This window comes from Polyodon spathula, chromosome 20, assembly GCF_017654505.1.
Source record: "Polyodon spathula isolate WHYD16114869_AA chromosome 20, ASM1765450v1, whole genome shotgun sequence".
Taxonomy (NCBI): domain Eukaryota; kingdom Metazoa; phylum Chordata; class Actinopteri; order Acipenseriformes; family Polyodontidae; genus Polyodon; species Polyodon spathula.
In genome coordinates, this window is record NC_054553.1 from 30981886 (window position 1) to 31000494 (window position 18609).

The following is an 18609-nucleotide window of genomic DNA, read 5'->3' on the forward strand; positions in this document are numbered from 1 at the left end:
AGCATTACCCCACAAAACAAACATCTGTGTGTACAACACTTGCAGAAGCACCTGTTGAGACGCAAAACTGGAAACCAGCAGAGGTGGTCTTGCTCCAGTGGTCTTTAAATCTGGAGCTGTACAACAGCTAGTTACAGGAGCTTCAAGGGTTTGATGTGCTTTCTGGAAATACTTTCAAATAGTGACAGCTCAAGCAACTGCTTTGGTTTAAATTTAAACACCACACACTGGTCTTGAAATTCTGTAGGTTAAGTTTTAACAAAAAATAAATAAAAAAAAGCAGATTCTATGTTTACAGGCCTCCCACATGTACACAGTGGAATCTACAAGCCTGAAATATATTAAAGAACGCAGTTACAGTGTGATAGACGCTGTGGTTCTTGATCAAGTGTTAAACTCATGCAACATTGCATATTGTATTTTGCAAGTCATTTCCCGTCTAAGAAATGAGGGAAACAAAGTATCTGCATTAATGTTAGGCAGATTAAAGCCTATTTGCATTGCCATTTTATGCTACAGTGCTATTCAGTTTATGGAAGCAACAGCATAATGCGTGTCTAAAACTGAAATTTCATGCAAATTAGACAAGTAACCAATCTGTCTTCATGATTAGGTCACATCACACTGAACTGTGAGCAAGTCACAAGTCTAAAAAGGACTCTAACCAAACTCCTCTGCAGCAGGTCTTACCCACAAGAGCTGTGTCTTGGGAGGGTGTAGCACAACCCCACTAATATGCAAATTGTTTTAAGATTATGAACTGGCCTACTAGTGGATTAGGCTGCAGCTTGCCACTGTCACCTCAAATAGGACTGCTGTGAATCAAGATTCATCAGCATGCCTGCTAAAAACAGAACCAACATTATAAACCCAGAGAATTACTCAGCAACACAAGATCTGGAAAGACCTTTTTATTAAACAAATGGAATACAAAGCTTAAATACCAGCCATTTACTGCAAACACAAGCTATTGCTTCATGTAAAGATGGTGGAGTTTCACATACATTGGCTCATAGTAAATGAAAATGAGCAAAAGTTGAACATTCTGCTTATGTTGCATAAAAAGCAAAGTCAAAGTGCAACTAACAAAGCAGGAGAATTCAGCCAGTGCAGCTTCATGGAAGACCCATTGTCCTTAAATCAAATTGCAGCACATGACAGCATAACCCCCTCCTTCAGATCACTGGAAAGAGATCCATCTTCAATCCACCTCCCTACAAAGAGAGCAAGAGAAGATTAGTCACACCCAAAACAATGCCAAGCCTTCAACTGGAGTCAAGGGTTTGTGCGCAGCATTATACATGAGCATCAGACAGCTGGGTGATGCGCACACCTGTTACTGCCAGGGGCTGCGTCTCCATGCTCACCCCGTTATAGTCTAGGTCAGGGTCAAGCTGCTGCATACACAGCCAACCAAGAGGTCAGCAACACAGCAGCCAACTCCCAGACCAACCCACATATCCCTGCCACTCAACCGCTCTGCAGAAGAGTCAGACTGGAGAACACCCAGAATCCTTTCTTCTACATGTTTAGAGTGTTTCAGTCGACCTGGCTTAAAAAAAAAAGTTACGACCACTGCTTCTCAAATCAGGTGTGGCAGACCATTAAATACCCAAAACCATTCCCTTAGGACAGCAGGGCAGATGCCTCACCTTGAATCAATCATCCCCGAAACTTGTATATGGAGTCTGTCTATACCCAGTGTCCCATTAAGATTAGGTGGGAAAATGCAAATTCCTTTAAAGCAAGGGTATGAGACAGCCAGAGCACATTACAAACCAGTAAATGGATTGAGGGATTGTGCACAGAAGCAGTTAAAGTGCAATCTTGTTTAATGCTGCGGTTCGCAATGATAAACCATCTGGCTTTCTACCGATTATATAGCGTGCTTCTGGACACCGCCTAGTGGTATAACCGCTGTAATTAGTCAACAACCCCACAGGTTTGTAAAACAGTCAACACCTACCTCTTAATGCATCTCGTCTAACTACCATTTAAATTGCTACGCAGAGCGGCTTTACATTTTGAATCGTTGAAACCGATTTTAGCTTGTAGAGAATAGCAGCACCTAACTATGCAGATACCAGCGGCCAGCACATTGTAACCCCAGAACTGGTCACAGTCCGTTTCCTAAACCCATTCATTGTTCACACGCCATTCAATCCGTTTTTTGCCGAACTGGAGCACAGCAACGCATCGTCTTGCAATTAAGCACACTTGGGGCCTTAATCAAACACAGCTGCGTCTGCCAAACGCTTAATTAAAATCTATAGTAGCAATCACCGACTAAGGCACGACAAGGGGCGTGGTTCGACAAGATTCGGAAATTCTGTTACTAAGCAATAAGATTTATTTTAGTAAAAGCGCCATTATTAACAATGCTGCCAGCCTATCCCGCATTTAAAAATCACAACCAAACACGCATGGTCATGGTCTGTGCCCGGGTTGCGGGTCTACAGGAAAGAGTTCTTATAACAAACACTACGTCATAGATTCAAGAACATGTTATTAATTCAAACTGTGCTGCTTACCTGAGTTACAAAGCGCGGTCTGGACTCCACTCGCCTTTTAACGGCAATAAACAGAAAAAAAAAAGTCTTCTTTCAGGTCTAAAAGCCCGCCTTCGCGTTAACTCTCACTCCAGCACTGTGACCCAAACGCTTCTTCCCTCTAGGCACAGAATTAAAACCAAAGTTCCGGGTATTTATTGGCTGGGCGGTGGCGGTGTCATCCTTATTGGCTACAGACACATCCAATAAAAGAAAGGCAGGCATCACATGTGGCCTCCCCTTAAAAACGCAAACCCTACAGCAGTTACAGCATACTCCCAGCAGATGGCAGTAGTATCATTGCCTTCACCGTGCAGTGCACAGGGCGCATACCTACAAACTGCAAAGGGACGAGTTTTTCTATGGTTGGCAAATGATAAGGGACAGCACTTCATTTCACAGGTCGAAATCAAACCCAGGAGCTTAAATGCCAGCGTTGTAAACACTGCTTCACTGGATACTAGTTTATCACTGTACATTTGCACTGTCATGCTACATTTTGTTCCATGCTTATCTGACAGTTCTGCTATGCATTGAAGAGTGATTTGTTCCAGAAGATTCTATTGTTTTGGGCTCTGCCTCTCACGGTTTCAAGTCTAAAACTGATAAAAGTGTGTTTTCAGAGCAAGATAAAACTCTTTCAGAAAGCAGGATTATGTGTTGACATGTGTTTTATGAACACTGAAGCTGGTCTGACTTGTGTTACCATTGCCCCTTAACACAGGACCATTAGATTGACAATGCAGTGTCCTTGAGTCTCGCAGACACACAACATACCCCTTCCTTCCTTGAGCTCATCACAGTCACATGCATCCCACATACATCTAGCAACAAAGGGACAAGAGGCTCAAATATAAAGGCTCATTCTCATTAAAAACCTGACGTGTATGGTTAAGAGTGAAACTCTGTGAATGAAAAGAAGTGACCAGGTTTAAGGACTGTGCAATAATGATATTGGGAAAATTTGCTCAATACGTAATCAGATAATATCACTGCTGAAGAATATCAGTGCTGAAGAATATCACTGTTGAAGAATATCACTGTCAAAGAATATCACTGAAGAAGAATATCACTGCTGAAGAATATCACTGTTGAAGAATATCACTGCTGAAGAATATCACTGTTGAAGAATATCACTGCTGAAGAATATCACAGTTGAAGAATATCACTGCTGAAGAATATCACTGTCAAAGAATATCACTGTCAAAGAATATCACTGTCAAAGAATATCACTGCTGAAGAATATCACTGTCAAAGAATATCACTGTTGAAGAATATCACTGCTGAAGAATATCACTGTCAAAGAATATCACTGCTGAAGAATATCAATGTCAAAGAATATCACTGTTGAAGAATATCACTGTCAAAGAATATCACTGCTGAAGAATATCACTGCTGAAGAATATCACTGCTGAAGAATATCACTGAAGAATATCACTGTCAAAGAATATCACTGCTGAAGAATATCACTGCTGAAGAATATCACTGCTGAAGAATATCACTGTCAAAGAATATCACTGCTGAAGAATATCACTGCTGAAGAATATCACTGCTGAAGAATATCACTGTTGAAGAATATCACTGCTGAAGAATATCACTGTCAAAGAATATCACTGCTGAAGAATATCACTGCTGAAGAATATCACTGTCAAAGAATATCACTGTTGAAGAATATCACTGTCAAAGAATATCACTGCTGAAGAATATCACTGCTGAAGAATATCACTGCTGAAGAATATCACTGTTGAAGAATATCACTGCTGAAGAATATCACTGCTGAAGAATATCACTGCTGAAGAATATCACTGTCAAAGAATATCACTGCTGAAGAATATCACTGTCAAAGAATATCACTGCTGAAGAATATCACTGCTGAAGAATATCACTGTCAAAGAATATCACTGTCAAAGAATATCACTGTTGAAGAATATCACTGTCAAAGAATATCACTGTTGAAGAATATCACTGCTGAAGAATATCACTGTTGAAGAATATCACTGTCGAAGAATATCACTGCTGAAGAATATCACTGTTGAAGAATATCACTGCTGAAGAATATCACTGCTGAAGAATATCACTGTCAAAGAATATCACTGCTGAAGAATATCACTGTCGAAGAATATCACTGCTGAAGAATATCACTGCTGAAGAATATCACTGTTGAAGAATATCACTGTTGAAGAATATCGCTGTCGAAGAATATCGCTGTCGAATAATATCGCTGTCGAAGAATATCGCTGCTGAAGAATATCGCTGTTGAAGAATATCGCTGTTGAAGAATATCGCTGATGTAGTTTGATGATTCAGAGAGTGTCACATCGAGTCCACCTGCAAGCCTGAACAGATTGAATACAAAGTGTGGAAGAACTGTGAATGCATTCAGATTGCAATCACCTGACAATAATAGCTTGCCTACGTTAACAATGAACCCTTTCTTCAGATTCCTGCTTCACCCTCACACCAGCTCTTCAGAGCTTGTGGGGACCTCAAACTGAGTCACAGTCTAAAATCTGTATTTTTATCAGATCTTATTACTGTTCAGTAACAGGAGGTGTTCTTACAGCCATGCATCGCTGTGACTGACTCAGATCTTTAGCCTGGCTCCATTTCAATTTGAAATGGAAATAGCTGTGATGCCCTTTTGGGTTCTACTGTCAACAGTTTACTGAGTCTGATCTGTGTGTGTGTGTGGGAGAGAGAGAAAGAGAGAAAGAGTGAGTGTGTGTGTGAGAAAGAGAGAGAGAGACTGTGTGTGTGAGAGTGTGTGTGTGTGAGACAGCGAGAGAGAGAAAGAAAGGGGGGTGTGTGTAGGAGAAAGGTATTGAAAGAAGAATAATTTCTTAATCATTGTATAATTCCTAGCTTTCATGCAATTCCGTAGACTATACAGGTCTGAAATTTACAAGCATTTTCAATTCAAACATGACATCTAGTACTACACCAGGGACAAGCATGTTATCAGATTTCTTGTCTGTACTTCAAGGAAAGACTCTTACTGACAGCAGCAGCATTCCAGTCTTCAGGGGGATCAGCTGGTTGGCTGCTGACAGTGAAGGAGGCTATGAAAAGGTGGGGCATCTGAAAGTGCAAGACTATGAGAAGCAAGGAGTGAAATCATAGATTTCTCAACTCTCGTGTAGTTCCAAGTATCATGCTTCAAAATGAAGATGCATTGTTGCTGAAACAGATTTCTCTCAGATCTGTACAGTGAATGGATATTTGCACAGCGTGGGCAATCAGGCTTGCTTTTCCGATTCTTTTAAAGGGAAAGCCTCTCAGATCTACCACATTTCCATCAAGAAGCTGTGCATGAGCAGCATGGGGGTTGGGGTTGGCGTTCATACGTTACACTGATGTTTGTAGCTGTTCATTATTTTAAATATGCCCTGACACATCATGCTATGACTGGAAGACTCATTCATGTAAATACCTCTTGTTAATGTACATATCCTTGAACACTAACAATCACAGATCTGCATGGTATACACATTAGAAAATGGTAACTAATAAATACAGCATAGATACAGAGCACAGAACAGGGAGTCACTGTGATCTGTTTTTAAGGAAAAGCTCATTAAATTTCTATGCAGTGATACTGACTACACAACATCGCAGTGCTTAATCATTTGAAGCAATTCTTTACCTTTCTGCTTGCATTAGCGACACACTTCAGTTAATTATTAATAAACCCTAACCCTCACGCTCATCCTCATCCTCAACCTCACCCTCACCCTAATCTTAACCCTCGCCCTCACCCTCACCCTCACCCTAACCCTAAACCTCACCCTCACCTTCACCTTCACCCTCACCCTAACCTTAACCCTCGCCCTCACCCTCACCCTCAACCTCACCCTCACCCTCACCCTAACCGTAAACCTCGCCCTCGCCCTCACCTTCACCCTCACCCTAACCTTAACCCTCGCCCTCACCCTAACCCTAACCCTAACCTTACCTTCGCACTGGCACCTTCACCTTCACCCTGGACCCTAACCCTCGCCCTCACCAGACTCTACCCCTAACAGTAAACCTCGCCCTCACCTTCACCCTCACCCTAACCTTAACCTTAACCTTAACCTTCGCCCTCACCCTAACCCTAACAGTAACCTCGCCCTCGCCCTCACCTTCACCTTCACCCTAACCCTAACCCTCGCCCTCACCCTCACTCTAACCCTAACAGTAAACCTCGCCCTCGCCCTCACCTTCACCTTCACCCTAACCCTAACCTTAACCCTCACCTAACCTTAACCTGGACAGTGGGCCTTGCCCACACCTCCCTCACCTAACTTAACCCTGCACCCTAACACCTTCCTCACTCTAACCCTAACAGTAAACCTCGCCCTCGCCCTCACCTTCACCTTCACCCTCACCCTAACCTTAACCCTCGCCCTCACCCTAACCCTAACAGTAAACCTCGCCCTCACCCTCACCCTCACCCTCACCCTAACCCTAACCCTCACCCTCACCCTAACCCTAACCCTCACCCTCACCCTAACCTCCTCACCCTAACCCTAACTCTAAACATCACCCTCACCCTAACCTTAACCCTCACCCTCACCCTAACCCTAACCCTCACCCTCACCCTAACCCTCACCCTCACACTAACCCTAACTCTTGCCCTTGCCCTCACCCTCACGCTCACTCTAACTGTAACTCTAACCCTCACCTCCCCTTTAAAGACATTCATTCCCAGCAATGGTTGTACGAGTCGAGGTTTCGGCTTGTATTAGCAACACACTTTTAAACTAAAGAAAATCCCTGTTGTTGCTTTTGTTCATGACATTTGGTAGGTTTGTATGAAGTCCTGCTTAATCACAGAGACAGGATTGCACTGCAGTACCTGCAGGATATAATTGTAAAGGGGTATGCTGCATGCTTCACACTTTATCACATGAAGGGGAGAGAAAACCTACAACTTGTCTGCAAGTGGTGTAACTTCTACTTACTTTTACTGCAAACTGCAGCTGCTCTCAGATCATTTCCCTGTACAGTGCAGCTGCTCTCAGATCATTTCCCTGTACAGTGCAGCTGCTCTCAGATCATTTCCCTGTACAGTGCAGCTGCTCTCAGATCATTTCCCTGTACAGTGCAGCTGCTCTCAGATCCAAATGACTTCCTTTAATCCCCATCCACCTGGCAACATGACATTCCCATCATTTGGTAACATTCTTAATTTATTATCTCCTTGGTAACCATGAACTTTTGAGGGAAAGTAACCTCTAAAGCTCAGGTCTTTCTTCAGTGAGAAGCTCAGGTGATCACTGGGTCAGCTTCTGTTCTGTTCTAATAGGAAGACATTCCAGTCCTGTGTGTATTTAATGTTAAATGCCATGGCAGTGCAGATGACTGATTCAAATCCCTATACCCCTCAAGCAGTAGCAGCACCACAGGGGAGTCAGTCATCAGATTATAGATCCTGGGTGGGCAGCTGGATATGCCTGTAAGGGAGATGGCGATGCCTCACTGCTCGTCTCAACAGATCCCTTTTGCATTGCACTTTGCTCTGATTACTCTCCAGCATTTATCCGAAAAAGCTTCCCAGGTAACAGTGAATGTTCCTACAGAGCATCATTAAAATCCATTTTGAAAAGCTCTCTGGTTGCAGATAATTATACTTCGGAGTCAGTTTTGACAAGTACAGTGAAGTACAATGAGAGCTGATGGGTTTCCTTAGCTGAGGCAATCAGCTGTCTTGTGCTCTGCTGAGCCTCCACTTGATTGATGTCTAGGGTGTTGTTATTGCACACTGGCTTGCACTGTGTAGACAGCTTAACTAGAAAAGAGTACACAAGGAGGACAGTAACACACACTGACACACACACACACTGACACACACACACACACACACACACACACACACACACACACACACGCACGCACACACACACATACACACGTATACACATGCACACGCAGGCACGCACACCCACACATATATGCACGCATGCACACACACTTGCAGGCACACACACACAAACATGCACTCTCTCTCTCACACACACACACATATATACATATAGTATTTATTAGTAATACATCTCTCTCTATATATTTAATAGTAATACATCCCTCTATATATAATTAATAGAAATACATCTATATATATTGAACTTTTTTTCACTGCTTTTGATGTTTGCAGTTATTCAGAGTGGTTCTCATTGCGACTGCATCACTCAAACATCTGGGAGTATATGGAATCCCTGCACTGCCCCCTGGTGTGTAAGACTCCCTCTGGAATCCCTGCACTCCTCCCTGTGTGTAAGACTCCCTCTGGAATCCCTGCACTCCTCCCCTGTGTGTAAGACTCCCTCTGGAATCCCTGCACTCCTCCCCTGTGTGTAAGACTCCCTCTGGAATCCCTGCACTCCTCCCCTGGTGTATAAGACTCCCTCTGGAATCCCTGCACTCCTCCCCTGTGTGTAAGACTCCCTCTGGAATCCCTGCACTGCCCCCTGTGTATAAGAATCCCTCTGGAATCCCTGCACCGCCCCCTGTTGTGTAAGACTCCCTCTGGAATCCCTGCACTCCCCCCTGTTGTGTAAGACTCCATCTGGAATCCCTGTACTGCCCCCTGGTGTGTAAGACTCCCTCTGGAATCCCTGCACTCCTCCCCTGGTGTATAAGACTCCCTCTGGAATCCCTGCACTCCCCCCTGTGTGTAAGACTCCCTCTGGAATCCCTGCACCGCCCCCTGTTGTGTAAGACTCCCTCTGGAATCCCTGCACTGCCCCCTGGTGTATAAGAATCCCTCTGGAATCCCTGCACCGCCCCCTGTTGTGTAAGACTCCCTCTGGAATCCCTGCACTCCTCCCCTGTGTGTAAGACTCCCTCTGGAATCCCTGCACTCCCCCCTGGTGTGTAAGACTCCCTCTGGAATCCCTGCACTCCTCCCCTGGTGTATAAGACTCCCTCTGGAATCTCTGCACTCCTCCACTGTGTGTAAGACTCCCTCTGGAATCCCTGCACCGCCCCCTGGTGTGTAAGACTCCCTCTGGAATCCCTGCACTCCTCCACTGTAAGACTCCCTCTGGAATCCCTGCACTCCCCCTGTTGTGTAAGACTCCCTCTGGAATCCCTGCACTCCTCCCTGTGTGTAAGACTCCCTCTGGAATCCCTGCACTCCCCCCTGTGTGTAAGACTCCCTCTGGAATCCCTGCACTCCCCCCTGGTGTGTAAGACTCCCTCTGGAATCCCTGCACTCCTCCACTGTGTGTAAGACTCCCTCTGGAATCCCTGCACTCCTCCCCTGTGTGTAAGACTCCCTCTGGAATCCCTGCACTCCTCCCCTGTGTGTAAGACTCCCTCTGGAATCCCTGCACTCCTCCACTGTGTGTAAGACTCCCTCTGGAATCCCTGCACCGCCCCCTGGTGTGTAAGAATCCCTCTGGAATCCCTGCGCTCCTCCACTGTGTGTAAGACTCCCTCTGGAATCCCTGTACTGCCCCCTGGTGTGTAAGACTCCCTCTGGAATCCCTGCACTCCTCCCCTGTGTGTAAGACTCCATCTGGAATCCCTGTACTGCCCCCTGGTGTGTAAGACTCCCTCTGGAATCCCTGCACTCCTCCCCTGGTGTATAAGACTCCCTCTGGAATCTGTGCACTCCTCCACTGTGTGTAAGACTCCCTCTGGAATCTCTGCACTCCTCCACTGTGTGTAAGACTCCCTCTGGAATCCCTGCACTCCTCCACTGTGTGTAAGACTCCCTCTGGAATCCCTGCACTCCTCCACTGTGTGTAAGACTCCATCTGGAATCCCTGCACTCCTCCCCTGTGTGTAAGACTCCCTCCTCTGGAATTCCTGCACTATATTAAAGAGCAGCTGAGTTCTTAAGAGCCTTGATTCATGTTACTTAATTGTTTGGTTCTTGTTTTATAAAATGATTAAAACCCAGGAGAGAATGACAGACTGGAGCAAACGCTTTGAAAATCAAGCCCATTGTTCAGTGGTATTGTTATATAATTGTGCTTATTGGCTTAATGGCATGCAGCGCCTGTCCTAACATAATAAAAGAGTCCACTTTCCACTGCCTAAAACTGGCTGTACACAAATATGAACACATTTTATTGCCAAGAGAAATCCTACTACTGTATCAGCTGGCTGGGAAGTGCTGAAGCAGGTCACTCGCTAATATAACACAGCACAGCTTCTGGGCTGATTTGTATAGCATCTTGTAATTAACAGTTGTATTATAATGAGCTTGTTTCCCAAGGCTGCTGCTGTTGCTGCGCTTGGCATTCTTACAGCTTGACCCTGTTCAAACGAGTGCAGATCTCAAAGCTGTCAGCCACTTCCACCGAGCGTTACAATAGAGCAGCCCTTCTGCATGCCTGCTGCAGGGTCTCCATGCAAGCCAAAAACCAAGAGCTCTGCTCAATGAGGACTATGCAGTGGATACACTGCAAACAACCATATGAGAGATTAGTTATTTTGCTGTTTATTTTGAGCTTGAAACATTATTGCTTCCACTGACAATGCATGCGCAGGGGTCACTGCATGAACAATAACTCTGCTAGTAATGAAGTGAGCGTGACTGGGAGCTAATTGGCAAATAATTACTCTGTCAATTCCTTCAAAAGCCCTTCACAGCTGGTAACTGAGGAGGATTATGACTACAGTAAAAGGAGAGCGTTGCTAATGAACATTGGGGAGAGTGCAGTTATGATTCAGCACTGTGAGTCCTGGGAGCACAAAGGAAGGATTCTAGGCTGGATGGAGTATGAAGCAGAGCTCTGGTCAGGGAGATGTGTTTCCCTGGGCCAGGCTGACTGTAACAGCACATCTCATTGCAGGAGCTGCTGAGTAGAGTAGGGGCAGGCACTCTGGGGTCCCAGAACTGTTCTTCAAATACATCATCTGATCTTGAGTGAGTAGCAATTCCCTTAGCCAGACACCACCCGCTCACCCAAGATGCAAACATCTCTCTGCCATGCACTATTAAATGGAATCAGAGTCATGCAAAAGGTGCAATGATTCTGAAAGTAATAAAGCAACGACCTTCCTGAACTACAGCACTGGAACCAGGACCACTGAGTGCACTGCACTAACTGCATGTCATCTAATATCACTGATAAATCCTATTACAAGCACTGCACTAACTGCATGTCATCTAATATCACTGATAAATCCTATTACAAGCACTGCACTAACTGCATGTCATCTAATATCACTGATAAATCCTATTACAAGCACTGGACTAACTGCATGTCATCTAATATCACTGATAAATCCTCTTACAGGTCCAATGTGTGTCTGAGTACTATTTCATCAACCCCCCTGTACAGTGAGAGGACACACCTGAGAATGAGTGGCTCTGTGCCATGGCCTGCAATAATACCTTCATTATAGTATCTCCGCCCGTTGTATCTCAGAACAGATAACCAGCCTTAGTGGTTCTACCTCCCGAGACTCCAGTCAGATACAAGTCTCAATTATAGTCATGCAGGTCCTTTATTAGACTGCTCTGGTATTTATTTCTGTACAGGTTATATCTGACTGCAATCCAATCTGTATGGAAGGATTACCTGTCTATAGCGCCCGCTCCAGGCATCCCTGCATGTGCGATTCTCATGTTAATCTCACTTCTGAGACCAGTCTTCAGCTGCCTGATCTATCAGTGTCACAGTGAATGATGCTGAACTAATTCTGTTAGTCCTTGACTGCTCACCCTAGAAAAGCTGAAGTCACTGAGGAATTCAGAGAAGTGAGGGAGTGTGCTGTGCACCTCTGTGCCCTGTTCTGCAAGTGCTGACCCAAACACACATGTACCGAAATTTATCCACTGTCAAAGTGAGACAAAGAGACAAAGCTTCTGTAATGCTTGTTAGACCAAAACAAAGCCAATTAGTGCAATATTAAGAGAAGTATTACATTGTGTAGTTTTGTGCTTGTATAAAAGCTGATTAAAGGCTTTGAATAATTTACTAGAAATATATTGAGCAAATCTTTCTGGAGCAATGTGATATCAGTAAAGCCACTAAGAATAATAAGTTGACCCAGGAGGGGCCGAGGACTGAGCCACGGGCATGTTGACACAAGAGAAATACGAATTAATAAGGAATTAATAGGTTTGAAAGAAGGACCTCCACGGCTCAATGAACAGGAGAGATTGTTTGCTAGCTTGACCTTGTAAAGCTCTGTTTTTAACGAACTGCATTTGAGCATCACATTTTGTCTTAATTATCAGGTACTGTAAATACCACACTGCTTCTCTGACAAAGTCTCTTGTACCATTTACAAAATAGAAGAAAACACTGTTGTCTTTTTGATTTTACATGACTGCCTCTGTAAAGCAAAATCATTGATCATTATTCTTTTGCATGGGATTGCTAATGTGAAGCCAGTGTTCTTATAGTATTGCTACTGTACTGAGCACAATGTTGTCATTGCTTGAGGTTGAGTTTCTGTATGAGCAGTTTTAACAGTGTTGCTTTTCCAGTGCTAGTGGCCCTGCTTTTAAATACTGTGTGGTCCTAGGGAGAGCTGCATTGTCAGAGTTCACCCTGCTGGGTGAGGTTGCACCTATATTCTCAACTCCTCTTTCTGATTTTGTGCCCTCTTTTTTTGTAGATTCCGCCTCTCTTTTCTCTATGCCCCCTCCTCTCCTTTCCTCTTTCTTTCAGCTTCATTTGTCCTGTTCTCATTTTGCTGTGGTTACACTGCCATAAAAGCAGTCTCTTTATATCAGATGAAGGGTTTCAGATGATTCATTCATGTGACGTGCATTTCATCCTTTACATAAACAAAGCAGAACTCCTGAAGGGATAGTTATCTGAAATCCAGCTCCTTTGCAGCCACAAAGACACTGGCTACTTAGGGAGCTCATCTCACTCTAAATAAAGAGATGAGAGATGGGGCATGAGGTCTTTGATGCCAATGGCAAAGCCACCAAGGGCTACTATGTGTTCCCATTGGGCCATATTTGAAGATCCCTAAAGACAATAGATTTTTAATGGGGGGTCAGTGATTAGGAATAAACCACCAACAGGACTAGAGAAATGTAAATCAGCCAGGTAAATGAAACACAATGCAGAATCCGAGTGTGGAATTTGAGGGACGGACGAATCTACAGCAGCACTGGGCACCGAGTCAACGCTTTCTAATAGACTCAAATGAGGAGAATTAGGCTGGATAAAGGCAGAGATTAGATATTTTATGCTGCAGGTATTCAAGGTAGGGATGCAGTGTGTCATTCACATTCTTTGGAGAGGGACAAGACTTGCAGTCTTGTGTTCAGTGCGTAACCACAAGCTATTGTAATTCATCAGTAGTTTACAGAAAGTGGACCCCCCCCAACACCAATTAATTCCTGTCTAATTATTTTATGGATTAATAAGAAGATTAGACTTTATCATTTTTTTCCAATCTTCATTTTAATGAGAATTTCACGCTTCTAATAGAAACGAACATTATGAAAGTAGAAATCCTTTTACAGAAAGTATGAGTGTCTTACTTTATAGTCAAGACAACCCAGACTTCACTTTATTATTACAGCTTCTCCTGTACCTGCTGCCCACTGTCCATAATGAAGCCATTATGACCTTCTCTGCAGCGTCATCCAGGAAAGAGGTGAGTAGAAATTGATCATAAGAAATAACACAATGCTGTGTTAGATCCCAAGTGACAAGCTGTACAGCTTGGACATGACTGGAGCCCAGATCCTGTAAAAAGAGAAAAGGATGTCAGAATTGTAAGGGAGATCGTCTGTGCTAACCAGTCTTCCAGGCTATCTCAGTATCTTCTGAGAACAGCACACCTGTGACATGTCTGCTCTCTATCACAGTCTACAGCCTTCAATTCCACTATTACTACATGATAAAATGACCATCCAGCTCCTTGAATGGGGTGAATATTTGGGAATCCACTCACCATCATGTATCGTAGAGGGGTTAATGAACCTCATTCTCTGCAGCTTCCACTCATGCCCTTGATTGGATTAGGGAGGTGTCACAAAGACGGCCAAGTGGGCGGCGTCAGAACCAGGAAGGAATGAAATATACAAAGACGATGATGTGAAATGATGAAGACGCCTGTTGGCGCCGGTTTAATACAAAATAAAAGGTTTAAACAAACACGAAAACACAGGACACGGCACTCTACGCCAAAATAAATAGACAAACAAAAACAGACTAAACTTAACAAAACGGTGCACGGACAGACACTGACAAACACGGTGAGCGGATACTTTCTCCTCTTATTATACTACTACTGCTTATTTCCTCCGTCTCCAATCCCGTTCTCCGCTCACCGAACACCCAACCCCCAGTATGTGACAACGTGCATCTATATATACTATTGTGCTGGGATTCAATTACCAATTAATTATTCACTTGAATCCCAGCACGTGAATTAATAAAGTGCAATTCCCCGTGCTCACATATTACTACATTTTACTTGCACGTGAAGTGCTGTGCAATCCTCGTGCCTAAATACACATATACATTTTTAAACACTCGTGTTACACAGACGCGTTTATATCCCGTGTACCAATGTCTATACACCAACATTTAAACACACCACACGCAACACATAACAGATAATATACACAGGGGCGGGCACTTTGTTACAGGAGGTCATCCAATGAGATGCTGGTGTTGATTCCTCCTGGGGTAAAGTCTGAAATGATTAATACAGTGAAAGGAAAGCAGATTTATTTTTAAAAGAGATGACCATAGAATCCAAAGTTAGAAGGGTAATGCTAGTGTAGCAGCACGGGCCAGACACTGGATTATTTTCTAGCTATTAAACTAAACAGCAAATGAAAGTAAACTGTATTGAACTCTTTATTTCAGTTGATTGGTCGTATTAAGTGCTCCCTCCTAAAGCATCAACACCACAACAAACTTAGTTGTAATAATTTGGTCATTTGTCCGCTGGGATCTGAATTATAAGAAAGTGACAAATTGGTCTTGACCTTCTCCGAAGCATCCTAGCGCAATGTATTTATCACTGTCTTCATGCCTGCCCGAGCAGAATCTTATGTGTGAGTAATCACAGTGTGTCTCACAAGCCCTGCCTGGCATTCCTCATCAGGTTACTCTCTGCCAGCTTCATAGATCTGTGCTTTGGTGCTGCATGAAAAGAAAAAACTTCAGCACTCATTGTGTGACCTGTGGCTCGGTGTTTTGGGTATTGTCCTATCAGCTCAACTGAATACTTTAATATCTCTGCTTCTCTTATGGAAAGAAGAGCCCTGAGTACTGAGACAGAGAGTAAGTTTGAGAAGACAATACACATACAGGTATCCCCCAAGTCTGTGTTAAGCCCATTAGTAAAGCTACGGTAGAGTTCACTAACCATTGATAACAAAGTGGTCATGATCACTTGCGTGTGGTTTTTACATGGAGCTGTCCATGCGGGGTGGTGCTGAAAGCCTTATAGTTATAAATAATGGCATTCTTATTAGATTTGTTTTTACAGTGTTTGTATTATTATTATTATTATTATTATTATTATAGAACACGAATCCCACAGTATACAGATAACAGGTGTGTTGGTGTAGTTAACATGCCTTTCTCAGGGAGCGTGTGATAGGGTTAATTTGAATTATTTGCTGTTGAGGTCTGTGGCAAGACAATGTCACTAGCAAGCTGTTTCCACCAGGGAGGGAGACTCAGGCACAGAAGTTGCAGGTTTTAAAGCACAAGGCGCACATTTAATAACAAAATACACAGAATAAACAAACACTAAACAGAACACAGAACAAAACACATTAACAAAATAAAAATGCACAAGGGCCAAAACAACAAGTCTACAAAAAAAAGACAGACCTCTCCCCAACATCAACTCTAACCATTCAATCCAGCACCTGTGATGATCACCCTGTTTACACACCTGTGGCTGGAGTCTCAATTCATTATTTCATTATTTAATCACATATTCAATTCACATCTCCAGCCACCAGAAATTTGAATGCGACACAAGGTTAATTTTACTTGCATAAAGGAATTTAAAGTACAGTAATTGACATGTGGAGAGTTTTCTTCTACACAATACAAGTACTGCAAACAGATTAATCTATTTGTGCATCGTCTAGCCTTCCTGTTAATGCAGCCAATGTGTTTCTTCTCAACCTCTCTATACCCCAGGGTTCAATGCTGATATCTGGGGCTCAGCTTGAACAGCAGGGAGCCAATTAAAACAACTTCAAGTGCTGAAAAAACCTGAAAATGAGACAAAACTAGCGGCTTCTAGTGGCAAAAGACATCTCCTCTCAGTGCTGTGCCAATAAACAGCCCTCTTACCTTACAGGTCCCTGTGCAGCCTATAATGGGGTTTGTATGTAATCAGAGGAAAGAACAGTCTGTTAGCTATGACCATGAAACACATGGCAAGTCTTATTCACCCTGCCCTGGTTGTAATGCTTCCTCTCTTATGTTACTTTGAAATAATCAGCTCGACACTTCTCAGAAGGGGTTTCCGTTAGAGGCTATCAAAGAGGAGCTGGGACTAGAAAGGAGAGATTCATACGTGGCTGTACAGAATGCACCTCTTGCTCAGATTTGCGATGGAGGGAACTAAGAAGCTTTGTTTCTTTAAAAAATAAAACACTGAACTCAGCAAGCTCATCTGAAAATCTTGGTAGGTAAAACTATTTCTCCAGGTGTATTAATATTTTATTCTTAGCTGTGACCCATGTGTAATTCTAGGCATAGCCTGAGCTTGTTTCAATCCTTCTCATCTGGAGGTCATTTGGGTCCAACATGCTGCTGAGAGTGAGGTAATAAATCTGTCCAGGAAGGTCATACCCAAAACAATGTAGTCAAATACCTGGTCATAATGCCCTCTAATAAACTGCATACATACAATAATACACTCTAATAAACTACAAAAATACAATACAGCCATGAAAACCCAGAGCACCAAAACACATAAACCACAGAACAAAAGATTCACCAGCAGCCCATTATCTCCTTTCCTCCCCTCTGCTAATAGCCTTGAAATCTGTCTATAGAACCCGCAACACCCCATTTCCCAATATTATTTTACATCCAAGTTGAATGTGCCTGTGAATCTCCAGAGGGAAACACTTGCTTTGCTAAACAGTTTTTTTGTGTTTGTTTTTTTCAAAGGAAATTAGGTTAGTTCATTACTCAAGAGAAAAACATTGAGAAAGATTTTCAAAGCTTTAAAGTTCATGGGAAATAAACAAGCCAATGTAGTGAAACTTCCTTCAATCAAATAGCCTCTGTTCTTGTTTGTATGTTTCTCTGTGCAGGATACCTCCACGGTCACCTGGGTTTCTGGAGACACTATTAAGCAGGATACCTCCAAGGTCACATAGGACTGTATGTGTTGTCAATGCACTGTTCTGAGTGTGTGTGTCTGAGCATAGTGTTAATACACTGTTCTGTGTGTGTGACTGTGCGTGCTGTCAATGCACTGTTCTGTGGGTGTGTGTGCCTGTGCGTGCTGTCAATGCACTGTTCTGTGTGTGTGTGTGCCTGTGCGTAGTGTCAATGCACTGTTCTGTGTGTGTGTGTCTGTGTGTAGTGTTAATGCACTGTTCTGTGTGTGTGTGTGCCTGTGCGTAGTGTTATTGCACTGTTCTGTGTGTGTGTGTCTGTGCATAGTGTTAATGCACTGTTCTGTGTGTGTGTCTGTGCATAGTGTTAATGCACTGTTTTGTGTGTGTGTGTCTGTGTGTAGTGTTAATGCACTGTTCTGTGTGTGTGTGCCTGTGTGTAGTGTTATTGCACTGTTCTGTGTGTGTGTCTGTGCATAGTGTTAATGCACTGTTCTGTGTGTGTGTCTGTGCATAGTGTTAATGCACTGTTCTGTGTGTGTGTCTGTGCATAGTGTTAATGCACTGTTCTGTGTGTGTGTGTCTGTGTGTAGTGTTAATGCACTGTTCTGTGTGTGTGTGCCTGTGTGTAGTGTTAATGCACTGTTCTGTGTGTGTGTGTCTGTGTGTAGTGTTAATGCACTGTTCTGTGTGTGTGTCTGTGCATAGTGTTAATGCACTGTTCTGTGTGTGTGTCTGTGCATAGTGTTAATGCACTGTTTTGTGTGTGTGTGTCTGTGTGTAGTGTTAATGCACTGTTCTGTGTGTGTGTGCCTGTGCGTA

General features: G+C 43.4%; 1 long non-coding RNA gene and 1 other non-coding gene across 2 annotated transcripts; both read right to left on the reverse strand.

Annotated features, from left to right (window-relative positions):
• Nucleotides 1-896: 896 nt before the first annotated feature.
• LOC121295777 lies at nucleotides 897-2680 on the reverse strand. Its single transcript, XR_005946972.1, has 2 exons — nucleotides 2532-2680; nucleotides 897-1214 (listed from the first exon to the last, which is right to left on the reverse strand). It is a non-coding gene; the product is annotated as an uncharacterized LOC121295777 (long non-coding RNA).
• On the reverse strand, nucleotides 1282-1452 carry LOC121295941. The gene has a single exon (XR_005946992.1).
• Nucleotides 2681-18609: the final 15929 nt, after the last annotated feature.